Source organism: Pan troglodytes, chromosome 12 (genome assembly GCF_028858775.2).
Source record: "Pan troglodytes isolate AG18354 chromosome 12, NHGRI_mPanTro3-v2.0_pri, whole genome shotgun sequence".
NCBI classification, from domain to species: domain Eukaryota; kingdom Metazoa; phylum Chordata; class Mammalia; order Primates; family Hominidae; genus Pan; species Pan troglodytes.
The window spans coordinates 120,120,677-120,148,477 of NC_072410.2; the positions used below are offsets into that span (position 1 = coordinate 120,120,677).

The 27,801-nt window shown below is 52.9% G+C and overlaps 1 long non-coding RNA gene across 4 annotated transcripts in view; it reads left to right on the forward strand.

The window, feature by feature from the left end:
- LOC104004850 (uncharacterized) overlaps positions 1–27,801 on the forward strand; it is a 257,894-nt gene that overhangs the window by 204,965 nt on the left and 25,128 nt on the right. For 2 of the 4 annotated variants that reach the window (XR_008545649.1, XR_008545638.2), the window contains one exon: positions 14,431–24,552. The exons of the other annotated variants lie outside the window; for them this stretch is intronic. This is a non-coding gene — a long non-coding RNA (uncharacterized LOC104004850). Of the gene's footprint in view, positions 1–14,430; positions 24,553–27,801 lie in introns of those variants that run through there. 4 annotated transcript variants of the gene reach the window in all.

A 27,801-nucleotide genomic window follows, 5' to 3' on the forward strand; every position in this document is an offset into this window, starting at 1 on the left:
GAGCATGTGCTGTGCAGGGTAAGGCAGGTGGATTGCAAACGCGCCCATCTCTGCATCCTCTGAGGACTCGTGACCTTCTCACTCTGAGCCTGCAGCTTCTGCCTTCAGGAGTTGGAGTCTAAACCCCTCCAGCCACCCTGCCACCAAAACCGGGCCTGCCTTGCTTTGACTAAAAGGACATGGTGAGCACAAACCCTTCTGAGCCTCAGCCTCAGCCTCAAAAGGCCTGTGTGCTTCTTCCCACTACCTCTCTGTCTGTCTCTCTCAATTCCGCCCAGGCAGAGGCCAGTGACACAAGCCAACACCATCCTAGGCCAGCCAGCTCCAGCTCCCCAGTCAAGGAGACAGACTCAAGCATGAGCCCAGCTGAGATCAGCAGATCCAGCCCCCATGAGAAGGGCTGCCAAGCTGACTCATAGACTCAGTGAGAAGTAAGAAATAGCTGCAATTTTAAACCACTAAATTTTGGAGTGGTGCGTTAGGCTGCAATAGCCATTTCATCCACACAGGAAAGAAGTAGGGATGGCGAGAACCGTAGGTCACATTAAGAATTTTTTATTTTATCCCAAGGGCAAGCCAGTGAGACATTTTTCTTTTCTCTTCTTCCTTTCTTTTTTTCTCTCTTTTCTTTTCTTTTCTTTTTTTTTTTTTTGCAGGGAAGTGATATGATGAAGTTGGCATTCTAGAGAGACAATTTTCTGAGCAGTCAGAGAACAGCAGCTGTGTGGGTGGCTCTCATTCACAAATGACATCACCAGTATGTCTCTAGGAAACAGAGCCTGACCTCTTTGTTTCTGTCACCTGCTATTGTGCTCATTAGCTAAATTTTATCAACCTCTCTGGGTCTTAAATCCATGAGCATTAAGGCAGCTCTGAGTGAGAGGCTACAACCATTCCCTGCGGCCACAGATTTCACCAGAGAGCTGGTGACAATAAGTGAATATTCATTAATCCATTCCATGTACAACACCAGCCAGCCACCCACATACCTTCACATCCACCCATCTGCCCACCCCGCCATTCGTCATGCCTTCCATCCCCCCGTCCATCCATCCTCCCTTTCTTCCTTTGATGGAGGGTGACCTTTGCACCTGTCTAGCTAAGTATAATACCTCCATTTTTCCTTAGGTCTCAGTGGCCTCACCTCTGTAAAGACCTTATTTTCCAGACATTCTTCACTCTAAATCCTGCATTGTTCCTTTCTTCTCTCTATTGTTTTATTTCCAAGAGCAGATACACATGATTTATTTCTTCATTCCTTAGTAAATCCTCTTGACTTTTCTTTGTCCTCAAGGTATCAACATGTGTATCTAGTTCCCTTGATAGACAAACTCCCTGAAAGGGTACCTACCTGCACCTCCTCCACTTCTCCCCTGCTATGCTCTCACAGCGGCCATCAGTCTTCTCTGCATCCTCCAACAACACTCTTCTCATCAACATCAAGTGATCAGGCCTTGTTCTTTCCTCCTTGAAGCCATTTCTCTATGTGGCCTTCAGGACATCACCTGCCTCATGTTTCTCCTACTGCTCTGCCTCCTTCTTCTCAGTCTCCATTGCAGATAACTTAAAGCTGGAACATCAGGGCTTAGTCTTTGAAATGTTTTTATTATGGTCACATTTATGCTTTACTGATTCCATTCAGAGTCATAGCTCTAAACACCCTCTGGATGTTGATGAGTCCCATTGCATATGTGCAGCCCCATTCTCTCCACAAACTCCACACTCATCTATAAAACTGTGTGTGTACAGCAATTCTGTTATGTGTTCAACAACTGCAAGAGGTCCCATGTGAACTTCAAAGCCTGCTTCTCTTGCTTTCTTCCTAAGTCAGCTAATGATTGTCACATCCTTCCAGTTACTCAGCCCAAATACATAAGAATGACTTTTATCTCTCTTTTTTAATTCTCTGAATGCATTACTAATCCATCTTCAAATCCTGTTGAGTGTGCCAACAAAATACAAACAGCAATGACTACTGCTCAACAGCTTCTTCTGTCTGGGTATAAAAATGGCCTCAACCCACTCTCCCTGCACTCACCTTGAACCTTAGAGTCAATGCTCAGCACAGGAACCAAAGTCACTGTAAAACACAAATGATACATGAGCATTCCACTGATTAAAAGCAAGATACTCATAAGATTTGCTGTGTACTCAGAGTAAACCTAAATCGAAGCCTGTGGGACAGAGTCCTATGTGATCTTACCTCCATCAGGACTCTGACCACTGGATTCCATAGTCACTTGTGCTTATTCCACATTACCCATGCTAGACGCCTCCTGGTCTTTAAAGAAACTCGGCAGGCTCGGCTGGGTGCAGTGGCTCACGCCTATAATCCCAGCACTTTGGGAGGCCGAGGCGGGCAGATCACGAAGTCAGGAGATCGAGACCATCCTGGCTAACATGGTGAAACCCTGTCTCCACTAAAAATACAAAAAATTAGCTGGGCATGGTGGCAGGTGCCTGCAGTCCCAGCTACTTGGGAGGCTGAGGCAGGAGAATGGCATGAACCCAGGAGGCGGATCTTGCAGTGAGCCGAGATCGCGCCATTGCATTCCAGCCTGGGCGACAGAGCAAGACTCTGTCTCAAAAAAAAAAAAAAAAAAAAAAAAAGAAGGGAAAAGAAAGAAACTAGGAAGGCTCAGGCCTAAGAGCTGTGGCATTGATATTCCCATTTATTGTAGTGCTCTGCCATCAGCCTGATCCTCACGCCAGCAGGGGCTTCTCCAGCAGCCTCCTCCTCACACCAGCAGGTGCTCCTCCATCAGCCTGATCCTCACTCCAGCAGGTGCTCCTCCATCAGCCTGATCCTCACTCCAGCAGGTGCTCCTCCATCAGCCACCTCCCTCAGTCCAGCAGGTGCTCCTCCATCAGTCTCCTCCCTCAGTCCAGCAGGTGCTCCTCCATCAGTCTCCTCCCTCAGTCCAGCAGGTGCTCCTTCATCAGTCTCCTCCCTCAGTCCAGCAGGTGCTCCTCCATCAGCCTCCTCCCTCAGTCCAGCAGGTGCTCCTCCATCAGTCTCCTCCCTCAGTCCAGCAGGTGCTCCTCCATCAGTCTCCTCCCTCAGTCCAGCAGGTGCTCCTCCATCAGCCACCTCCCTCACTCCAGCAGGTGCTCCTCTAACAGCCTCCTCCCTCACTCCAGCAGGTGCTCCTTCATCAGTCTCCTCCCTCACTCCAGCAGGTGCTCCTCCATCAGCCTCCTCCTCACTCCAGCAGGTGCTCCTCCATCAGCCTCCTCCCTCAGTCCAGCAGGTGCTCCTCCATCAGTCTCCTCCCTCAGTCCAGCAGGTGCTCCTCCATCAGCCTCCTCCTTCAGTCCAGCAGGTGCTCCTCCATCAGCCACCTCCCTCAGTCCAGCAGGTGCTCCTCCATCAGCCTCCTCCTTCAGTCCAGCAGGTGCTCCTCCATCAGTCTCCTCCCTCACTCCAGCAGGTGCTCCTCCATCAGCCTCCTCCTCACTCCAGCAGGTGCTCCTCCATCAGTCTCCTCCCTCAGTCCAGCAGGTGCTCCTCCATCAGCCTCCTCCTCACTCCAGCAGGTGCTCCTCCATCAGCCTCCTCCCTCACTCCAGCAGGTGCTCCTCCATCAGTCTCCTCCTCACTCCAGCAGGTGCTCCTCCATCAGTCTCCTCCCTCAGTCCAGCAGGTGCTCCTCCATCAGTCTCCTCCCTCACTCCAGCAGGTGCTCCTCCATCAGCCTCCGACCTCAGTCCAGCAGGTGCTCCTCCATCAGCCTCCTCCCTCACTCCAGCAGGTGCTCCTCCATCAGTCTCCTCCCTCACTCCAGCAGGTGTTCCTCCATCAGCCTCCTCCCTCACTCCAGCAGGTGCTCCTCCATCAGTCTCCTCCCTCACTCCAGCAGGTGCTCCTCCATCAGCCTCCTCCCTCACTCCAGCAGGTGCTCCTCCATCAGTCTCCTCCCTCAGTCCAGCAGGTGCTCCTCCATCAGTCTCCTCCCTCAGTCCAGCAGGTGCTCCTCCATCAGCCTCCTCCCTCACTCCAGCAGGTGCTCCTCCATCAGTCTCCTCCTCACTCCAGCAGGTGCTCCTCCATCAGCCACCTCCCTCACTCCAGCAGGTGCTCCTCTATCAGCTTCCTCCCTGAGTTCACCAGGTACTCCTCAATCAGCCTCCTCCACTCTTCAGCAGGTGCTCCTCCATCAGCCTCCTCTCTCACATTTTTTTTATAGTACCCATCTCACTGAGGCTTCTCTCTCAACCTCATTTCTCAATTTTTACCCCACACACTTCCTGTGCTTGGCATCTATTTTTTTTTTCTTCTTAGGATACTTCCAACAGTTTACATACTTTACATATTTCTCTTGTTCATTGTCCCCTACACTACTAGGCCTGAGCCATGGGGAGAATGATTTTGCTGTTTTCAAGGCCAGATCAGTCATCACGTTTTTCAGTACTCAGGAAATGTTGATAGAATGAATGAATAACTGGATGAATACACATAAATGTGTCGAGCATCAGGACATGACAGGATCAGACTTGCCAGAAATTCTCCTTGCCTGAACCAACCTGCGCCAGTGCTGGACATGTCGGCGCCCATGGCCCTGCGTGGGAATGGAGTTGCTCAAATGCCCTGCGGAAAATGTGCCTGGGTGTTACCACCGAGGTGAGCACAGAGGCAGGGCCTCCCTCCTGCATGGTGCTGAGGCCTGGGTGGAACAAGCTCATCTCTACTGAACCTTCACTTTGTGCCAGGGACTACTTAGACACCGTGTAGAGGTTGGGGCTGATGCCACCGAGGTGAGCACAGAGGCCGGGCCTCCCTTCTGCATGGTGCTGAGGCCCGGGAGGAGCAAGCTCATCTCTACTGAACCTTCACTTTGTGCCAGGGACTACTTAGACACCATGTAGGGGTCGGGGCTGATGTTGGATAATGGGGTCCCTGCTCCCAGTTAGACGTCAGCTCGAGGAAGTTGGCAGCCCCTCTGTCCTGGGCTCCTCACCTGCCTCACGGGGCCTTGGGCTGAGCCTCCAGCTCTGTCTGGTCCTAAGCCAATGATCCATCCCCTGCTGGCCTCGTTCACGCCCTGCTCTTTTCCAAGGCTTCTTCCCGTGACTCTGCCTGACCTGTCAGCGGCTCTGCAGATTAACTTTGAAATGCATGTTGTCAGGAGCACCTAAGCCTCCAATTCCAGGCTGGTGGGAGAGCCACGTTGAATATTTAATTGTTTTTCACGTGGTTGCTGCTGAGAGCTGCCCAGGGTAAGGTCAGCTCTGAGATCATCCGAGTTCGTCCGTAATCACTGCCTTTACAGACTTCTCCAAGGGTTCAGTAGGAGGCTCAATTTTCGCCCCATTAATATTAATTCGTTGGCTGTGGGGGCTTGTTCTGATGACATATTCTCTTGTTAAATATTCATGGCTGGAGCTAGAGGTACACCGCAGACTAACTATTACCAGGGGAAAATTGGAGCAAATCACCATTAACTGCTCCTGACAATCGTCTCTGATTTGTCTCTCTGCCCTTTGAGAAGCAGCCTCCCTGTCAGAGAATGTGCAGCCTCCCTGTCAGAGAATGTCCAGCCTGGTCCTTGTCAGGAGACAGGTGGGATGGGAGGCTTCTGGCCAGTTGCACAAGGGCTCTTCTGTGGCTCTTGGATGCACCAAAGGCCGTGCGATGGGGCCCCTGTTCTGAACGAGAGGCCCCGGCACCCTGGAGACGCAAATCCCCGAGCGCCAGGCCTTTCGCCTCCTGTCATTGTGCACAGCCTTCTGCTGGCTTCACAGACAGTGGGCTGTTGGGGCGGAAGGTATTTTCTCCACCACATCTGCATGTTTACAGATAAGAAACCGATTCAGAGATGTGAAGGGCTTTGATCAAAGTTCGCATATTAACTAGGGTGGGGCTGGGAGAAAAATCCCTGACACAGTAGGCTTCTTATTGGTAAATCAAAACCAGTAATCAATATTCTATAGCTGGTTCCATCAAGTAATGTTTAGATCCCACAAGAGTGAGAGTCAACCTGCTTATAGTTAAAGTCAACTTGCTCATCAAATTATTTCAGATGAGACCGGGTGCATTCAGGGTGGTATGGCTACGGACTCATCCAGTTATTTTAAACAGCAATCAATCAACAGGACTTGACTGACCCTCTGCCCAGCTCTGAGCACCATTCTAGGCCTGGTGGAGGAGCCCGTAATGCCAGGGCCTCATATGACTCTAGAATGAGTCCCCAGCACAGGCACTGCCATTGGCACAGAGCCACCCACTAACCTGCAGATGCCTCCAACGTGCTTTGAATCCATTCAGTCTTGTTTTAGTTGGACCGAGCCAGGCTCTGTTGCCTGCTGTCTAGAATCTAAACCATTAGGTTGACGCAGAAGTATCCCAGTTTTTGCCATTACTTTCCATGGCTAAAACCATGATTACTTTTGAACCAATGTAACAGTGTCAAGTGTCAGCTGAAAAGAATCAGACTAAATGCTTTCTGGTAGAAAATTCTTCTTGGGGAATACACTGAGTATTTTGGGGGCTAAGAATCTGCTTCTTGGCCTAGAAACTCTAGCCCACTGCCACCTTTTATCTTCTCTTTTTTTTTTCCTGTCTTGGACCTTTGTTTTTTTGGTCATTTGTGTTTTAGTTCAGTTGTCAATTTCTTCATCTGACCTTAATGTAAAGGGCCTCTTGAAGCCAGTGGCCACCTGAGATGTGGGAAGGAGCAACCAGTCACAGCTACACAGGAGGGGCCTGCCAGGGTGCTCTCTCTCTCTCTGTCACAGACACATACCCAAACACTCACACACATGCACACGCACACACACGCACATTAATTCTATGCACATCCCTGCATTCAGGGCCAGAGGAGGTGGGATTGTACTCAGTGATAACACAAGTTGCCGCCGAATCTCCCAGCTGCTCCTGCCCCTGATGCCACTGCGAGGAGTTAACAATCCTCCAAAAGGAAAAAAAAAAAAAAAGGAAAAGAAAAGCAAAAAGGAAAAAAAAAGAGTGTGCTGTCTGACGTAGTTCTTGTCTTAATGACTTTCTCCTGGCTCAAATCCTGTTTTCGCTAGGATTACTAGTGACTTCCCTGGAATTTTTTGTCATGAAGCCTCTGGGGTCGGTTGTCCACTGTGGCGAAATGCTGTCTTGATCTGATGTCTGTGAGCTGGGAGCCTGATATGTGCTATTTTATCTCTGCACATGGTCTTTCTTTCTAAGATGAGATCAGCATGGCTTTCCATGGTTTCAGGGCTGTGCCCTACAAATGCCCTTGCCAATGTGTCCATCTTCCCTGGGCTCTGCTCTCTGAGTCTGTGTCCATCTTCCCCGGGCTCTGCTCTCTGAGTCTGTGTCCATCTTCCCTGGGCTCTGCTCTCTCTGAGTCTGTGTCCATCTTCCATGGGCTCTGCTCTCTCTGAGTCTGTATCCATCTTCCCTGGGCTCTGCTCTCTGAGTCTGTGTCCATCTTCCCTGGGCTCTGCTCTCTGAGTCTGTGTCCATCTTCCCTGGGCTCTGCTCTCTCTGAGTCTGTGTCCATCTTCCATGGGCTCTGCTCTCTCTGAGTCTGTATCCATCTTCCCCGGGCTCTGCTCTCTGAGTCTGTGTCCATCTTCCCTGGGCTCTGCTCTCTGAGTCTGTGTCCATCTTCCCTGGGTTCTGCTCTCTGAGTCTGTGTCCATCTTCCCTGGGCTCTGCTCTCTCTGAGTCTGTATCCATCTTCCCTGGGCTCTGCTCTCTGAGTCTGTGTCCATCTTCCCTGGGTTCTGCTCTCTGAGTCTGTGTCCATCTTCCCTGGGTTCTGCTCTCTCTGAGTCTGTATACATCTTCCCTGGGCTCTGCTCTCTGAGTCTGTGTCCATCTTCCCCGGGCTCTGCTCTCTGAGTCTGTGTCCATCTTCCCTGGGCTCTGCTCTCTCTGAGTCTGTGTCCATCTTCCCTGGGCTCTCCTCTCTGAGTCTGTGTCCATCTTCCCTGGGCTCTGCTCTCTGAGTCTGTGTCCATCTTCCCTGGGCTCTTCTCTCTCTGAGTCTGTATCCATCTTCCCTGGGCTCTGCTCTCTGAGTCTGTGTCCATCTTCCCTGGGTTCTGCTCTCTGAGTCTGTGTCCATCTTCCCTGGGTTCTGCTCTCTCTGAGTCTGTGTCCATCTTCCCTGGGCTCTGCTCTCTGAGTCTGTGTCCATCTTCCCTGGGTTCTGCTCTCTGAGTCTGTGTCCATCTTCCCTGGGCTCTGCTCTCTCTGAGTCTGTATCCATCTTCCCTGGGCTCTGCTCTCTGAGTCTGTGTCCATCTTCCCTGGGCTCTGCTCTCTGAGTCTGTGTCCATCTTCCCTGGGTTCTGCTCTCTGAGTCTGTGTCCATCTTCCCTGGGTTCTGCTCTCTCTGAGTCTGTGTCCATCTTCCCTGGGCTCTGCTCTCTGAGTCTGTGTCCATCTTCCCTGGGCTCTGCTCTCTGAGTCTGTGTCCATCTTCCCCGGGCTCTGCTCTCTGCGTCTGTGTCCATCTTCCCTGGGCTCTGCTCTCTCTGAGTCTGTGTCCATCTTCCCTGGGCTCTGCCCTCTCTGAGCCTGTGTCCATATTTCCTGGGCTCTACTCTCTCTGAGCCTCCCTGTCACCATCCCTCAGGGCTGATTCCTCCCTAGCCAGCTCACAGGCGGGTTTCAGGAGCCTCTTCACAGTCTGCATGCTCTGCTTCTCAATTGTTGGCTCAGGATACGAATGGAGAAATGCTGCCCTATGACGGGCTGTGTGTCTGCTGCTCAAACTTCAGCTGTGGTTTCATCATCCCAGCCAGTAATTTCCCAGAAACCCACCTCCTATTATACCTCAGAACAGGTTCCTTCCCAGCACCCTTTCCCCGATGATGAGGCATCGCAGGCACTTTCGATTTACGATTGTTGCCTTAACACCCCCGGGCTCTGTGGGGTGGCTGCGCTCCATGGTCATTACAAATTACAAAGGCAACAATTTGTTGAACACCTATTATGTTCCAGGCATTTTCCAAAACGATTGCCTAGCAGGCATTTATTTTCAAACCTTACACGGGATGCCCCCTTTTTTCTTAAATTGTGGTAAAATACACATGGCATAAATTTTACCACTTTAACTATGTCTAAGTGTACTGTTCAGTAGTGTTAGGTATATTCACATTGTTGTACAATCAATATCCAGAACATTTTTATCTTGAAAAACTGAAATTGTCCCCGTTAAAGAATAACTTTCCCCTTTCCCTCAGCTCCTGGCAGCTGCCCTTCTACTTTCTGTCCTTATGAACCTGGCTACTCTAGATATTTCACATAAATGGACTCACACAGTGTGTGATTTTGTGTGTGTGTGTGACTGACTCCTTTAACTTGGCATAATGTCATCAAGTTTAATGAATGTTGTGGCATGTGGCAGAATTTTCTGACGCGGTTCTCTCTATCCTTTCCAGCCCTTGTTATTTTCTGTCTCTTTGGTGGCAGCCATCCTAACGGGTGTGATGTGCCTTCAAGGGCCTCTTACCAGGTCGGGGCATTGGGACCAGCCACTCGGACAGGAAGGACCAATACAGGAGCAGGTTTGTGGACAGAATCTGACCAGTCACTGCACCTGCGCCCGTGAGTGTGGGGCTCGGTCCTTTGGCTCATGACATGCCCTGCAGGCTGATGTGAGGGACAGGCCATGGCCAGCGATGCTTGTCTCTGCTCCACGCTGTTCACAAACTCGTTAGTAGCTGAGACTTACTCCCCACAGTCCCCCACTGCCTGTCTCTTCAAAGCAAGGCCATTTCTCACAATCAGCCTGAGTCTCCTTGAGTGGGGCCTTTCAACAGCCAGGGCCCCTTCTTCCCTGGGCAGAGACCCCAGACCAATCTGAATAATGGCACCCTGTGTATGTCTGTGAAGTGCAGGAAGGCAGTCGACAGGCCAGCCTCACCCTGGCCTCCATCACCCTGGGGCCCGGGTGCCTCTGCCCGCTCAGCCTCAGTGACCTTAGGGCCTCTGGGGTAGAGAAAGCAGGGTGGATGCACTGAGCTCTCCGGCCAAGTGGACATGCCGGCCAGGCCAGGCTGTGGCGTCATCCTGGGCGGGGGCTGTCGAATGTTGCCCCTGGGGGCTTGGAGATAGTAGGTTTCTCATGGGTTTCACATCAGGCGCAGCTGGGCCAGGACTGTGGTTTGCCGTGAAGCAGCTGGAGGACTGAGGGAGAAATGGGCTCTCAGTGAGACACAGCTCCCTCCTGTCTAAAATGGGGACGTGGTGGTGCCCCAGGCCAGAGAAGGCAACCCTGCTCACAGTCACTCTCTATACTGGAAATGGGGCGAAGGGTCTGCAGACGCTTGTCCCAGCTCTGACATTACCCATTTGTAGAACCTTGGACCAGTGAATCAACCGCCATAAATCCCAGTTTCCACACCCGGGAGGTGGACCCCTCAATGCCACACACGCTTCCAGCCGGCTCAAGAGACTGAGCGAGACTGGACTCGCAGTGGCCGGCGCGGTGCCCGCACACGCGTGTGCGGTGGTTCTCAGCAGAGGGTGGCGTGGTGTCCGCACACGCGTGTGCGGCGGTTCTCAGCAGGGGGCGGCGCGGTGCCCGCACACGCGTGTGCGGTGGTTCTCAGCAGAGGGTGGCGCGGTGCCCGCACACGCGTGTGCGGTGGTTCTCAGCAGAGGGTGGCATGGTGCCCGCACACGCGTGTGCGGCGGTTCTCAGCAGGGGGCGGCGCGGTGCCCGCACACGCGTGTGCGGTGGTTCTCAGCAGAGGGTGGCGCGGTGCCCGCACACGCGTGTGCGGTGGTTCTCAGCAGAGGGTGGCGTGGTGTCCGCACACGCGTGTGCGGTGGTTCTCAGCAGAGGGTGGCATGGTGCCCGCACACGCGTGTGCGGCGGTTCTCAGCAGGGGGCGGCGCGGTGCCCGCACACGCGTGTGCAGTGGTTCTCAGCTGCCGGTTCCTGAGTCTTCCTCTCTTTCCATCCAAACTACGCACTTGCTTACAACACTGAAAGTGCGATGCAGTCTCTTGGGGCCTCGCTTTCATCCTATGGGAGATCTTGGGCTGAAGAATAGTATCCAAGGGCAGTTCTGACTTTAGTACTTGGGTTTATTTTATTTTTTTTTGAAAAAAGCAATATTCATCAAACTAAACAAAATGTTGCAATTAGCTTCTTATTGTCACTGAACTCAGTAATGAAGGAATTGAGAATTTTGTTTTCCTTTCATCATTTTTATGTTTCCTTGTACGCTGTAATGAATGTCACCACTTACTCTCAGGTAACTATGTGGAGTGACATGAGCTAATTACATACTTTGTAACCTCCAATCAGCAGAATCTCACAGTATATCATGATAATGCCCTTGTATTTCACTGCAAGAATGCCTGGCAGAATTGCGGGTTAATTATGCATACCTTTAATAGAATCATGGTGTGGGGCAGGAGTGGGGGCCTCAGGAGAGAGAGATGCGGAGTCAGCTCCTCTGCCCTTCCCGGTCCTGACGGCTGCACAGTTGTCCTCTGCTGCTGGGGAGGTATATGTTGGTTGCATTTATTTGTATGATTATAAAAAGCCCTTACCCTTGCAAAGCAATTTATACTGAACAAAATATATTCATAGGTAGTATTTCATTTGATTCACAAATAAACTTAGGAATTGGTAGACAAAGGAGGAATGTTACTATGTTTATTTTGATTATTATCATTTTTTTTTTGATAAATGAAACTGTGGCTCGGAAATGATGAAGCTAAGCTCTGGCAGAACCGGGACTCAAACCCCTGTCCCTGGACCCAGAACTCTGGGCTCTTCCAGGACCACGTCTCCTGCAAGAGAGTTTTAGATATGGGGAGCAATGGCGAGCTGAGCTTCCTCCATCTCCGGCCACCCATGGCTGTCTCTGCCACATGTGGTCACACGTAGGACATCCTTTTATTATCTTCATCATCCTCAATGATGTCCGTGTCTGCTCATTCGCTTCCCTGTCATCTCACGGCGGTGCATGGGGGCATTGCTTGCTGTCCTTGCTGTCTGAGGCCATCCTAGAGACCCCAGTTGCTGTGGGTGTCTGCGAGGCCCATAGGCCCCTGCTGTTGAGGAGAATGTGTTCCTTCGACGTTGGAGCAGACCGTTTTCTCTCTGAGCCCTGGCTTTCATTCCTGCCCTTTCTTGCTTTCCTCCCACTGTGAGTGGCTGCGTCTTGCTGGGGTCGGCCGGTCACCTTCACGTTGCTGTGTGTCTTACTGAGTATCTGCGTCTTGCTGGGGTCGGCCGGTCACCTTCACGTTGCTGTGTGTCTTACTGAGTATCATCTTGCATGGCCTCCCAGGGGACCAGGCCACACGCGTGTGAGGACCGTGTGGAAGTGAGAGTCCATGAGAGAGAGTCTCAGGCAGGCGTCGGAATCTTTCTATGGCGTAATTCTCTCTGACAGCCTGGAGCCGCCTCTGCTCATATTCTGGGTCTCAGCTGTGTCCCTCGTAGCTGAGGGCACTGACTGTGAGACCTCTGGACAAGCGATGTGTGTCTGTCCCCACAGTGCCATGACCTGTGAGCTGAGGGAGCGGCTTCTCATTGACTGAGGCAGCAGCGCAGATGAGTGGACGCCCCGTGAGCAGCCACAGCCAGCACCTCCTCCACTAGTCCATTAAAAAGATCAAGTGTGCGTGGGGGGCGTGGTGGGTGGGGAGGGCTGGAAAGGGCCCCCTGAGCATTCATGTGGCAGGTGGTCTGTGCAGACAAGACTCGTTCATGTTCACGATGCCTCTAGGAAGCAGGCGCCGTGCTCTCACTTCACAGATAGAGGGGCTGGGGCTTGTGGGCAAAGCTGCTCTCTATGCCCTGCTGAGATGTGGCCAGGGACAGGGACCGAGCCCTCTCCACCCCTGCTGCCTCCTTCCCCAGCCTGGAGAACTCCAAGGACCGAGACTCCAGCTGGCTCCCAAGGCCTGGTCTCAGGTGCGCCACGGCCAGTGTGGGGTGAAGGGAAGGCCGCCGGACGGTGCGGGGTGTGCAGAGGCTGTGCCGCGAGGTGGCTCCTGTCGGAGGGGAGCCCAGACTTGGGCATCACTGGCCGCCCGTGATTCTGGCAGCTGCTCCCCAGGACAGTGAAGTAAATGTGTCATCTGCCTCTTCCAAGAGTCGCTCACCTTTTCTCTCTGGCAACAGCTGGGGTGGACTTATTCGTTGGAAAGGTGCCTCAAAGGACAGCTCCCCTGATGCAGAGAAAGCGCTCACACCTGGTAGTCCCCCAGTCCTGGGAGAAGAGGGCCTCATTTTGGGGTCTTTCTTCAGTGAAATGGGGATTGCCTTGTCCTGGGGTCTGCCCAGCTCTGAATTTCCTCCCTTCCAGGAGGTCTAGGTGCCTCCTGTCCAGGGTATGAGCCCTTGAAGGAGCTTTGGAAGGGGAAGGAGCAGATGTCGCCTCTTGCCCCAGGTCTTCTCAAGGCAGGAGTGTGCCTGGTGGTGCGGACCTGGGGCCTCCCTAGGGAAGAGGGTCGGGGATCAGCAGCCAGAGGAGGAAGAGCTATGAGGTGAGCTCTTTCTTCGGAGATGTTTGCGGAATTTTACCCTCAGGAAGTTAAAGCCGGGCAAGGCTGGGGCTGTGGCACCATTTGCCCAGCTCTGGGGTCACCATCCTGAGGCCCAGGTCACAGCGGGCTGGTGTAGGAGAGGAGAGGCCTGGCCTCTGGGGCACCGCGGGAGTCTTTTCCCGTTCAAATCCTCTTATTCATCCAGCGGCAGCTCCTGAGCATGGCCCTGGGGTAGGCAGTGGGTATATCAAGGCTTGACATGTCCCTGTGGAGGGGGCAACTCCCACCATGGAGGGAGGTGTGCAGCGAAGGGAGGATGTGGAGGAGGACAGCGGGGCCTGGTGGCCGTTTTCTTGAGACGTCTGAGAATTCGAAGAGGCTGGTGGGCAGAGCCCGTGGGTCCACCCCCCCCCAGGGGAACACACAGTGTCCAGGGAAGATGTATTGGTAACACCTGCCAAGGGCCAGATGGGGGCCATATGCGGCCCTGGAATGCACTGGCCCATCCAGTGCCATGTGGGCACCTTCACAAAAGCCCGAGTGTGCCAGCAGCTGGACGGGTCAGGAGGGCATCCTCCAGGCCCCACATCCCTCCTGGCAGGAAGTCCTCCCTGCTGCAGCCCCGGGCAGCTGTGCCTCCTCTCCCCCGCACCCTGATGTCTCCCCTCACTCTTTCTCTCCAGTCTGGAATGAAGAGATGAGAAGCTGGAGCTTCTTATGTGAAAAATAACCCTCCAGCCACGGCTGCGTCACCAGGCACAGGACTGCATCCTGTGGTTCACCTAGAATTCTTGACCAAGGCATCCCTCCCCGTGTTCTCTCCTGGCCTCCCTGCCTTCTGCTACTCAATCTCCAGTAGCCCAGCCACCTCCTCACTCCACCAACCTCTTCTCCCCGACGCTGACGGTGGGTCACTGTCACTCCCTCCCTCCCTCTTGACTACCCCTGTTTTTTCTCCTCCCTCTCAGGCTTTCTTCTGGGCTGTTTTGTGGGCCCCACCTCAACACAGAGGCTGGTATTTCTTGGGTCTCTTGTTCATCTGCTTTGGGCAGAGGTGACTGCAGGCCTTTGGTGACTTTGGAAATGCTGCAGCAATGAAGGCTCTGAGACCTGGATACCCGATGGCACTAGACTCAGTGCCCTGCACAGAGCTCCTGCCCAGCGCGATGAAGAATGAAGTGGACACTGTGGCCATCTGCACGTGGTAGCTCGGGGAGGGGAAAGGAGTCCAGTGTCCACCATCACTCAGCTGCTCTCTTTCCCGCTGGTGCCTGCTACCCTCCTGTCTCCTCTCTGCCCTGCGGACTCCTCCCTCCCTAGCTGGGAGGGGACAGATGGTCCAGGTGTCATTTCCTCCAGAGCTTGGACAGAGCCGGGCCCTCCCTGCCCCCAGGAGGCTGCCCTTCTGTTATTGTTAAACATTCGGCAGACTCACCACTCCGTGCAGGGCATGAGGCCGCATCCTGGATTAAGAAAACAAGCTCTTGGAGGGGAGAGACCTTCCTTATTTCCTGTGCATCCCTCATAAGCAAAGTGACAAGCAGGTCACAAGCAAGTGGCCCAGCTCGATTCGTGTTTGGAGTGTCTACTTGGGGGCGAGACTCGTAGCCATCTGCAGCCACACAGGCCTCACACAAGGCCTCATTCTATCCTTACGGCAACTGGGGGAAAAGTTCAGGAAAAGCTTTCAAGTACCATCAGGCCTGTTTCCCAGAAGAGGAAATGGATGCTGATAGCAGCTAATTTACCTGCCAAAAGCACATAATAGGAGGCACGGTCAGGACTTTAACCCTGAGCTTTTGACTCCAGGCCCTAGATTCTATAAACTCTTTAGGAAGCGTACTCCCTGGCCAAGTGCAGTGTTTCACTGGCTTGGGAACTTAACACGCGTAGGCAAAAGGGTCACAGTGAGCACACCTGCATGCAGGAGGGACGGAAGGAAGAAGGTCAGCATCACCCGGGGCTGTGACCCTCCTGCAGGCCATGTGTCTCCCTTGTGCCCCAGTGACCACGAGGGCCCTCTCGTCTCTGCTGCGGAATCCCTGCCAGCAGGCAACAGGTCTATGGGCTGTGTATTTTTTTTTTTTTTTGAGACAGAGTCTGGTTTGGTCGCTGAGGCTAGAGTGCAGTGGCACAATCTTGGCTCACTGCAACCTCCGCCTCCTGGGTTCAAGCGATTCTCCTACCTCAGCCTCCCGAGGAGCTGAGACTACAGGCGTGAGCCACCACGCCCAGCTAATTTTTGTATTTTTAGTACAGACAAAGTTTTACTACATTGGCCAGGCTGCTCTCGAACTCCTTACCTCGTGATCTGCCCACCTTGGCCTCCCAAAGTGCTGGGATTACAGGCATGAGCCACCGTGCCCGGCCTGGGCTGTGTGTTCACCATTGAGAGAGGCTGCTGAGATCCCAAATAGGCCCTGCTGAGACCACACCTGGCAGGGACAGAGATAAACAGGATTAAACGCAGCACAAGAAAAAGGTGGAATGGGCGGAGGAGGGAGAGGCTGGCTGCCAGCACAGAAGCCCCAGTCGATCCGTGTGTGGTGTATGAGTCCTGTGTGCAGCCTGTGTGTGTTTATGGATGGTGTATGCGTGTGTGTGATGTGTATTTATGGGTGGTCAGCGTGTGTCTGTGGTGTGGTCTGTGTGTCTGGTGTGTAGCTCCAGTGTGTGTTTGTGTGTGCTTGTGTGCACATGTGTGTTGTTGTCATGCAGTGCATGGGTGTTATGTGCATGCTTATGTGTGGTGTGTATCTGGTGTGTGATGTGTTGTGTGTAGTTATATATGGTCTGTGTGTCTGGTGTATGTGGGTGCTTCTGGACGCGTGTGCAAGTGTGTGCTGTGTATGCTTTGTGCTGTGTGTGTCAGCAGTGTGTGGGTGTCAGTGTGGCCAGGAGAGTTGGTTGTGGGGACAGCTGCTTTGTCACCAATTCACAACTACCCAGGGTGCAGAGATTTAAAAGCTGAAGCTTTAAGAGCTCCACGTCCCTGAGAGCCATGGGGGACTTTCTGTGAAACAGCCCACCTGGCTCCCTCCTCCAGGCTGTGCCCTGAGGGAGCATCAGGCTGCGCTCCTGAGTCTGCACCCCTGCTGGGTCCCCGCCTTGGGGAGTGGATCTAGGGGGTCACTCTGTAGGGAAACTGAGTGACAAGTAGGGGCCTGGCTCAGGATAGACCTGGTAGCCTGGGGGTGCAGGTGGGAGGTGCCCACGCTCCCAGGGCACCTGAGTTATGACAGAACCCACTGCAGCAACAGTGTGGGCATGGCTCAGACACGGGCTGGGCTCCGGGGAGGCAGGGAAGGGAGTCAGGCAAAACTCCGGAAAGCACCTTAGGGCACAATTCATGCCTTAGACGGGAAGACCTTCTACAGTGTGCGGAGAGACCCAGCGAGCAGACTGGGCTGAGTGGGGGCCACAGGACTGGGAGGAAGGAGACAGGGCCAGGAGGCAGGCAGGCGCCCTGAGCAGATGTGTGTGAGCAGGGCCGATCGGACCTCCCATCCGAGGGTCTCCAGGCTCTCCAGGTAGTGGCCTTTGCCACAGCTCCTCACCTCAAGATGGCAGGGGGAGCAAGCTGGGGGGGAATGTGGGGGGCTAAGGGCCACTAACATTACATAGCTAGCCCAGCAAAGCCTCACTACGGTCAGGTCAGATGGCCTGTGGAGATGGGAAGCAGGTTGGGAGAGGAGCCACGGGCCCAGCACAGGCTGGTTCTGCTGCCCTGCAGCGGGATTTATGAATCAGTGCCAGTGCAGACAGTGTGGACGCGATCCCTTTCCTGGCCCCTCCCCTCATTTCAAAACAACTGTTTGCTTTTCCTTTAGGTGCGTCATTAAGGACTTACCTTAGATGGAAATGCCATGATATGCAGAATGGGAAATGCCAAGTGTACAGGATGAGCCCCTCTACCAGGCATGTGGGTGCGGTGTGCAGTCAAGTGCGGTAGCCAGGGCAGAGCGGAAGGCAGCAAAGGCAGACATGCAAGGGAGCTGATGTTCCAGGGAGCGGACACGAAGCAAGCAACACGAACCCGTGGTGTGATGTGATGCAGAGGTGGGGAAAAAAGCAAGAGGAGGGATAGAGGTGACAGGTGGGGGTCAGGCTGCCAGAAAACCATCTTGGAGGAGGTGATATTTGATCAGAGAGGGAAATAAAGGTGTGGGTTGTGAGGAGATTAGGGAGAAGAGTGCCCTGGAGTTCAGAGCAGTGGGTGCGGTCAGGGCGAGGTGGGGTGGGACTGGCCTGAATAGCAGACAGCCACAAGGTGAGTAAGAAGGGGTGCGGTGAACGCGGGGGTCTGAGGGGTATAGACCCCGGAGTGCGGCCCTGCAGGTGCAGGCAGCAGTGCAGGTTTCATGCCTAAAATGGCAGCTTCTAAAGCAGTACATTAGTGATGTAATCTAAGTACATTTGAGAACCACGCGGCACACAGGTCAGATGTCAAGGGGCAAAGGGGATGTTGGGAAGGGAGCTATGGTTGTAATCCAGGTGGCAGGAGACAGCTGATGATTTAAGTGGTAGAGGTGAAGCAGGGAATGACATGTAGATTTCAGAGACCTCACTGGTAGACAGGATGCCGCTTGGGAGGGAAAGGGAAAACTAAAGAATGACTGGGTTTTTGCCAAAAGTGTCAGGAGTTGTTGTGCCATTTGCCGAGGTGGGAAAGACTGGATGAAGGTGGCCTTAGGAGAATGGAGAGTAGGGCTCTGCCTTAGAACATTAAGTCTGGGGCATCTGTCAGCCCAAATGCAGCGATGCCCACTTGGGAGCTGGATGCACAGCCCTGGGTCAGGAGCTTGTCGAGGTGAGAGGTGCAAGCTTGGACGTCCATAGCATCCAAGTGATGCTCAGTGTGACAGTCCTGGGAAGTCCACCTGGGAAGTGGGCAAAGGCAGAGATGAGGATGGAGAGCAAGCTTGGAGGTCAGAACATGAGGAGCCATTGGGGAAGGAACCTGAGAAGCAGTCAGCAGTGAGGTGAGGGGAGGCCAGGGGCATGGCGCCCAAGGGAAGAGACATGTCAAGGAAGCAGCATTCAAATCTATGAAACACATGTCAGTGTTCAAATGTATTGAACATTGCTGCCATTCAAGGAAGCTGGAGACGGAGAATTCTTTTTGGATTCGGCTAGAGGGAACTTTTTGTTGCCCTTGATAAAAGCAGCCATAGGGGACGGTGATCAGGGTGTGTTGAGGTGAGAATGGAAGGTGAGGAAGTGCAGAAAGGACAACAGGTGACAGTTTTGTAAGACAATGGGGTAAAGTTAGAGACATGGGACCTATGGGTTTCTTTCCCTGTTTTATTAAGATGGTAACTGTCATGGCATGGTTATAATCTGGTGGAAAATGGCACAATACAGGGAGACGCTGATGTGGAAGGGGGAGAGGGTGAGAGTAGCAGCAGCTTCCTTGAGTGGCTGGATTTCTAGGCAACACTGAAGCGTCACTAAAGTCTGTGTTCTACATTTAAATTTAAAATGAGAATGGTCAGCATGGTTGTGTGTCTGTGGATGTGTGGATGTGAGTGTGTAATGCTTTTGTTTATCCATGGATAAGGAGAGCTTGAATTTTTCCGGGTGAATGAGTTTCTTGGAAGAAGTATGGAAAAAGATTTGCCAAGGTACACAAGCAGTGCTGACATTGATAAGCCACGTCCTCTGATCCATTCACGATGGAAGTGAGGCTATGGGGTTGTGGGCAGTAGAAGCCTGGTGGGGTGAGTGGATTGGAGGTTACAATGGGGCCAAACATGAGCTATCTTGGAATTTCTAGAACAAGTGATCTGGAAATGATCTGGAAACATGGACAGCTCAATGGGTAGGCTTCTAAAACCAGACTTTGGAGGCTACACACTATTGGTAATGCAAAAATCTAGGAGGGTGTGGCTCTGCAGTGAGAGGCTCATTCAAGTGGGGACACCATTGGGGGTGGTTGAGGGGTGTGAGCATGGAGGATGGAGTTAGCCCAGAGACAGGACTGGTGACGGGAGCTGTCGTAAGTGAGCCAGGTGCTAAAAAGAAGCCAGTGGGGTGCCCCTGAGCTGGTGAATGACAGCAGAAAGCAGGGTAGCATGCAGCAAAGTATGATGGAACCTGCTTCCAAGGTGGGGGTGGGGTTGTGAAGGAGAAGGAAAGAGCAATGGCTGGGGAAGATCAGGCAGGGGAGGTGCCCACACCACCTCTATCCTAGTGGTGCCTTGGGTGTGGGAGATAAAAGGGCATGGCTGGAGAGAGGACTTGGTGATCTTAAGTGAGATCCACACTTCAGTCGGAGGGGAAGTAGATGGAAGACTTAGGGAGGGTGAGGGGATGTGTGATTGACAGTCCGTGCCCATCAGAGAGCAGAGAGAAGGGGTGATTGGGACTGGGAAAATGTGTTGAATGGGAAGAGACGATGCATGTGAGTGTGGTCACGGCTTTGGGTGATGACAATAAGTTAATAGTGGGAAGGCTTGGTTTTTGAATTGTAACAGGTATGATAGTTTTATTTTTGGTCTTTAAGGCATGGGGCAATCATGTCTAACGGCAGCGCCTGCTATGGTCTGAATGTTGAGGTCCCCACCCCAAGTTGATGTGTGGATCCCTAATCCCCAGTGCAGCGGTGCTGGGAAGTGGGGCCTTGGGGAGATGGTTAGTTCCTGAGGCAAAGCCCTCATGAATGGGATCAATGTCCTTAGAGAAGACATCTCAGGGGCTTGTTCTGCCATGTGAAAACCCAGAAACAAGGCACCATCTATGAAGCAGAAAGAGCCCTGGCCAGATGTCACATCTGCTGGCACTTTGATATTGGACTTCCAGCTCCCGGAACTGTGAGCCATACACTTTTGTTGTTTATAAGTTATTGAGTCCAAGGTATCTTGTTATAGCAGTCTACGTGGCCTAAGACAGTGTCCTTCTTAGAATGGGTATTCACCCACTTGCAGAGGTGCAAACAGTGCTGACTTGGTGGTGGTAAGATGGACGGAGAGAGGACTGGCCAGGAGCACGTGAGGCTCTGGCGTCACTTTGGTACAAGTGGAGATGGGCTTCCTGCCATGGAAGGGAGAGGATATGAGGACCAAGGGGAGTTTCCGAGATATGGAGGGACTGAGATGGGAGAAGTTGCGGCTTGATGAGGGGCAGTCTTCCCAGGGTCACACGGGATCTGGAAGACCCATGTGCACCAACTGTTGTCTTATCTGAGGTTTGGGAAACTTCCAGGCCATTGTGTTTGACTCTGGGTCCCAGTTACTGGTTAAAGCTCTTGCTGAAAGTCAGGCATTGGACCAGGGGATGCCCTTTAATCTGGCCAGGCTGCTGTAGTTCAGAGATGACAGGCTCAGCCTTTTGAGATTTTTGGGGAGGCTGGAAAGAAGGCCTGTCATCCAGGGACACGTTGGCTATGCTTGAGGGTGTGGCTGGAAGAGCATGGGCTGTGGAGGCAGAATGAACTGGATTCTGGCCTCTGACCTCTGGTTACAGCTGTATTTTCACATTTAATCATCTCCATAAATGTGTTTCCCGACAGTGTGGACAGGAATGCAGGACGCACATGCTGGTCTACTGTGAAGGTCAAATGCAGACGTGTGCTTTCACCCCCTCTGCTTTGCAGATGAGAAACTGTGAAACTTAGGGAGGGCAAGTGACAATGTGACTCTGAGATCTGAACCCAGGCTCACCCAACTTTAAAAATTCTGATGCCTTTCCTATCCCATCAGCTGCCTTTGGGTGCTACTAGTTCAAGTCTCTTTGGAAACGGGACTTACAAAGATAAGCTCTTCTCCATATGTTCATGAAAGGTAATTGCAAAGCCATTGGCAGGGGCCCCGTGGGAAGTGGCCTAAGCACCTCTGCAGAATCCCATCTGTCTCATGACCACTGGCGGTGTGATCCTCCATTGGGATGTTGTGGGCACCTGCTCTGTGCCTCAGTCTATCTCATGACCACCGGCAGTGCGATTCTCCATTGGGATGTTGTGGGTGCCTTCTCTGTGCCCCAGTCTGTCTTGTGACCACTGGTGGTGTGATCCTCCATGTGATCCTCCATTGGGATGTTGTGGGTGCCTGCTCTGTGCCCCAGTCTGTCTCGTGACCACCGGCGGTGTGATCCTCCATTGGGATGTTGTGGGCACCTGCTCTGTGCCCCAGTCTATCTCGTGACCACTGGTGGTGTGATCCTCCGTGTGATCCTCCATTGGGATGTTGTGGGCGCCTGCTCTGTGCCCCAGTCTGTCTCGTGACCACTGGTGGTGTGATCCTCCGTTGGGATGTTGTGGGCACCTGCTCTGTGCCCCACACTTGCCACGCGCTTCTCATGGACTTTCCCTGGATGCCAGGGTAGGTGATAAGCATGGGGTCTGAGCACCCCAAAACCACATCCAGACTTGATTTGAGTTGAGGAAGGCTGAAAGCAGGGACAGCTATGAATATTGAGCCTGGGGGCAGGGTACCCGCCTCCAGAAGGTCCTTGGCTGTGAATCAAGGACTTGACCTCAGTTTTGGAGAAGCTGAGGTTGTAGGCAGGAAAACAAGTGAGAGGCTCAAGGTCTGACATGATCTGGAACCCAGAGGTCTGTTAATATAATAGGACATTAGGCTAGAACTTGGTAAGAAGCTCAGTGGAGACCCTGGCCCGTGGGCTGAGGCTTTACCAGGGCCTGGAGCAGCCGTTCTTCACCTTTGCTGCACATGAAAACACTGGACATCTTTCAGCAGTCCTGGTGCCCAAGCTCTCCTAAGACCAAATCACTAGGGGTGAGGTCAAGGTCTCAGTATCTTTTAGAGTTCACTGGGTGATTCCATCATGCAGCCAAGATTGAGAATCCCTTGCCTACTGAAGGGGAAGCTGGAGCAGGTGCTGGCGGTGTGGCCGGGGTGTGGAGATATAGGTGCCAGCGGTGTGGCTGGGGTGTGGAGGTGCAGGTGCTGGTGGTGTGGCCGGGGTGTGGAGGTGCAGGTGCCGATGGAATGGCTGAGGTGTGGAGACATAGGTGCCAGTGGTGTGGCTGGGGTGTGGAGGTGCAGGTGCTGGTGGCATGGCCGGGGCGTGGAGGTGCAGGTGCCGATGGCATGGCTGGGGTGTGGAGACATAGGTGCCAGCGGTGTGGCTGGGGTGTGGAGGTGCAGGTACTGGTGGCATGGCCGGGGTGTGGAGGTGCAGGTGCTGGTGGCATGGCCGGGGTGTGGAGGTGCAGGTGTCGGCGGCATGGCCAGGGTGTGGAGACGCAGGTGCCGGCGGCGTGGCCGGGGTGTGGAGACATAGGTGCCGGCGGTGTGGCTGGGGTGTGGAGGTGCAGGTGCTGGTGGTGTGGCCGGGGTGTGGAGGTGCAGGTGCCGATGGCATGGCTGGGGTGTGGAGACATAGGTGCTGGAGGTGTGGCTGGGGTGTGGAGGTGCAGGTGCTGGTGGCGTGGCCGGGGTGTGGAGGTGCAGGTGCTGGTGGCGTGGCCGGGGTGTGGAGGTGCAGGTGTTGGCAGCATGGCCAGGGTGTGGAGACGCAGGTGCCGGCGGCGTGGCCGGGGTGTGGAGACATAGGTGCCAGCGGTGTGGCTGGGGTGTGGAGGTGCAGGTGCTGGTGGTGTGGCCGGGGTGTGGAGGTGCAGGTGCCGATGGCATGGCTGGGGTGTGGAGACATAGGTGCTGGTGGTGTGGCTGGGGTGCGGAGGTGCAGGTGCCGATGGCATGGCTGGGGTGTGGAGACATAGGTGCTGGTGGTGTGGCTGGGGTGTGGAGGTGCAGGTGCCGATGGCATGGCTGGGGTGTGGAGGTGCAGGTGCCGATGGCATGGCTGGGGTGTGGAGACATAGGTGCTGGTGGTGTGGCCGGGGTGCGGAGGTGCAGGTGCCGATGGCATGGCTGGGGTGTGGAGACATAGGTGCTGGTGGTGTGGCTGGGGTGTGGAGGTGCAGGTGCTGGTGGCGTGGCCGGGGTGTGGAGGTGCAGGTGCCGGCAGCATGACCAGGGTGTGGAGACACAGGTGCCGGTGGTGTGGCTGGGGTGTGGAGGTGCAGGTGCTGGAGGCGTGGCTGGGGTGTGGAGTGTGGTGCTGAGCTGGGGTGGGAAGAGAGGCATGGACCAGTCACCTGGGGATCTGAGACTGCCCCACTGCCTGCTTGCAGAAGAAACACCTCTGTTTTCCCACGCTTGCAGGAAAAACGTGAGCCCCTTCCCAAACGACCTTGCCTTTCTGTGATTTCTGCTCTGGCTTCTCTGCAAAACCTCCCACTCTACTTACCTCCTCGTGCTCACTGATGCCGCCCCTGCGTGAGACTCTTATTGTTCCCATTTATGTTGTGCTGTCTCAGGCTCCCGCACTGCATCTGTCTCTCACCTGACTCCATCGTCAGACTGCAGAGGGAAGGAGAGGGCGTTCCTGGCTGGGTTTCATGGCCTCACCTTCGGTACTGAAGAAAAGGCCAAGTTCTGGGATTATGCACGCCACTGCTTGACTACTGTCTCCTTGCTTTCTTTGACAGACATTTATCCAGCACCTGCTGTGTACCAGGCTCTGTTCTAGGTGCTGAGTATACAAGAATGGAGAAGTTCACCTAAAATGTTACCATCTTCTCTACAATATCTTACCTCAACAACACACTCTTGTGCCTGGATTGTTGCAATCGCTTCTGAATCAGTTTTTCTGTCTCCACTCTTATTGTCATTCAAGCCTTTCTGCACGTGACAGCACAACAGTCCCTCCAAAGTGTCACTCAGCAGCTTAACCCCCCCACACACTGCCCTTGGGAGCAGCCCCCCAGTGTCTCACGGGGCTGAGATGATGCCCTCCTTGACTTGAACCTTCATGCTTCTCAGAGAAACGCCTTTCAACTTGCTGCTGTCAGACCCACGTAGACTCTGCTGAAGCACAGCCAGTTCCGCTCAATTCTCGAATGAGCCGCCTTCCCTCTCACCTCCAAGTGGCGGCTCACGCTGTTGACTGCCTGCACGATGTTCTCCCTGGCTCTGCAGTTAATGGCCTGTGTATCACTCCTGCACCATGGAGAAGGCGATCAGAAACATCCTTCCTCCTCATGTCTCCAGCGCCTAGGGTAGTGCTTCCTCCCTGGTAGAATTAGAAGTTTTAATTGAATTAATAAATGCCTTACTTAATTACAGTGTATACATTTTGCTGTTTACTTGAGAAAGTTAATGTCTCGAGGCTTCTCTGTTCTCATTTTAAAAACAAGACAGTAATACTTGTCTCAAAGAGTTGTTATGATATTTGAAATAAATTACTTTTGTAAAGTAGCCTCAGATAGGCAAGTCAGACAGCCACATAGCAATTGTTCATCCAATGCCAGTTGCCTACCTACTTCCACAGTGGGAGGCAAAAGGTTATGTGTGTTATTTCTCTCTCTGGAGTGGAACAAGCCCATAGTGAAGGGTTCAAGGAGTGAGCTCTAGCCACGCTGCTGGCCTCAGGAAAATCCCTGTCATCTCCATGCCTGGCATTGTCCTTCCTTCCTCACAGAGGGAGGCAGGAAGAGGATGAAATGCACACGGTCACACTGGGCATTCTCTACAGTGTAAGGGGTCATCACCTGAGTGTTTTGGCCTCTTGAGTAATCTAGAAATATAGGTTTTAAATCAATTGCATCATTGCTTTTTCTTCCAAATCATAAATAAAATGGTCGGTGTAGCCCGCCTCCCCCAGTACCATTGCCGTTTCCCTATGATCATGATGTCTACTTCCAGCACCGTGGCCAGTTCCAGTTCAACATGCATGACTCCGAGATGATTTTAAACACAATTATACTCAGCTTCACGGAAACACTGAAACATCCTGTAACTCACCCTTCATGAGAGTCTGCATTCATTTATTGTTATCCCTTTGCTTAAGGCTGTTTGGGGGACACTTCATTCATCCAGCCCCAGGCGTGGGAAGGCACTGTACTCAAACCCACACAAATTTTGCAGATAACTACAGCTGATCAATTTGATTGGCAAAACTTAAACACACAAAAATCATTTTGAATGTTGAATTAAAATATTTCTAAAATGGATAGCACACTGTCTCACCTACATTATATGAGAAACGTAATGTAATTACTTATTGATGATATCACATATATATCAATTATTCCATCCTATAAAGCAGAGTTACTCTTGGTAGCTGTGGAGCTGTATTACACTGTTTCTCCATGCACTAAATGACCTAAACATCTAATGATTTTTGAGTTTCATTGGAGTTTATTTTTCTTCTCTTATGGCAAGCCGTTGGCAGTTTTTGCAAGATAGGTTGATGGGTGGTTCATTTTCTTCTAATTTTTTTTCTGAATTTTAAATAAAAATATATAGTTAATGCTCATTTATTTAGTGGAAAGTATTTATTTTAAGTGAAGTAAGTTCTGATAGAGGTACAGATCACATACACCTGGAAAACAGTGAGAGGAATTATTATTTTGGTGCTGGGATTGAGGGCCTCTGGGGAAAGGTATGGGTCAGGACTAACTTCCTCAGCGAAGTCATCCCTTAAAAGATGGCAACAATGTTGATAGATGAAAAATCTAGGGGCGAATTCTTCTAAGAGAAATAATGTGATTCAAGCTGCAGGGCCACATTCAGTGTGTCCCAGAAGACAAATGTCCCAACCCTGGCTCTGCCTAGCAGCTGTGTGCCCTTGGGCAGGACCCACCTGCCTCGTTTGTAAATTGCAGCCAACACTGACAGGCTCCTCATGTCACTATGAGGCTGCACCAGATCGGAGAAAGAGCCCCAATTATTCAGGACTCTTTCATGAGAGACCTGAAGACCTGGCACATTTTCATTACAGCGTGTTTCCTAGGAGTTACCCGCAAACTCAGATTGTTTTAAGGCTCAGGAATACTGCAGGTGCATGTGATGTTGAGGCTGGAGGATCCTTTATTTTGTTTCCTTGGGTCCTTAAGATTTCAAAGGTATAACTTTTCGTATGTCCAGTGACCAGAGGGAGAGGTTCTCCTCACGAAGGCATTTGTATCTAACCTACTCATTACATTCTCGCTGCAAACATTAGTCTCATATTTGACAAGGTTGCAGGTCAGGGCTGGCATTCCGGGCTCAGAGACTCCACATAGCAGCAGCTCTTCCGTCAGAGGAGGGCATGGCAGGGGCTGGGGCAGGACCGCCCAACCTTCGAAAAAGGGCCACAGCGACAGGCATGAAGAGCAGCCAGATGCCAGATGCTGCCACGTGGAAGCACAGAAGAAAAAGAACTGGCAGGTCAGGAAACTCCAGGTAAAAAGAGACATCTTGCAGAGGAGTGTGGAAGCTGCAGAGCCTCCCTCCCAGGGGAGTTCTGCCAGTTCCCACAGTTACCACCATGCACACCCCAGGAGGGCCCTGCTGCTCGCTTGAAATCCCATGTTCTTGGTTCTCCTGTATCATAGAGGTGACAGGGTGACATTTTAAAAATCCTTCACAAATCCTAACGAGAAACTAGGAGGGAAAGACTATAGGTTAAAAATAGCCAGTTTCCACAGTGCTGGGGCTTGTGCCCTATGCTGACTGCACTTCCAAAGGTTGCTGCAGCTCCCGGCCGGACCCAGGGGATCTCTGTCATCTTGTGTCCCCTGCTGTCTGTGGAAACTGGCCTCCTTGCCTTCCACTCCCCACCTGCCCAGGTCTTCCTGGCATTTCAGGGCTGTGGGCTTCCCCTTCTTGGGGATAAATTCCGCAGGTGCCCAGGCTGCCCACTTCTGCTTGGCCCCGCAGAGAGGCACTGGCTTGAGATGGAGGTGGGGAGGTGAGGGAAGCCGGCATCCTCCCTCTTCTCCTGCCCTGGACGGTGACTGACAGCTGCTGCTGCTCCCCCCTGTGCCTGCCTGTCACTCAGGTCTCATGGGGTGCTGGTCACCCCCTCTTCTTTCTCCCTTGCCTTGACGTGGTCCTTGCCGCTCATGCCTCAGGGCAGTGGCTCCTCTTGGCCGCCCTTTGGCTCTGGCTTCTCGGCCTCTCCATCCCTCCTGGAACCAGCACCCTGCATGGAGTCCCCTCAGCCTTCCAAGCTCTGTGTGGCGTCTGCTTCTCACCGAACCCTCACACACATGCGGCATCACCCATGGCTTCCAAATTGTCCTCTTGTCCTCCCTCAAATTGTCCTCTTGTCCTCCCTGCTCCTGGGGTGGCCTCATTGTCAATTCAAACTCATGTTTTTCTTCTTCCCCCTCCAGTGAGATCTTCCCGGATTCTTACTCTTGCTTCCAGCTTCTGACCCAAGAGAAGCACCTGGTTCACGAATGATTCCCACCAGTGCCAGCATCGTGCCCTTCCAACTTTCCCAATTTCAGGTCCGTCACTGCAGCAATAAGGAGGGATTCATCGGGTGAAAATATTTCTCTGTGGGGAAAGTGGAATCGTGAAAGTCTTCCCACGTGGGGCTTC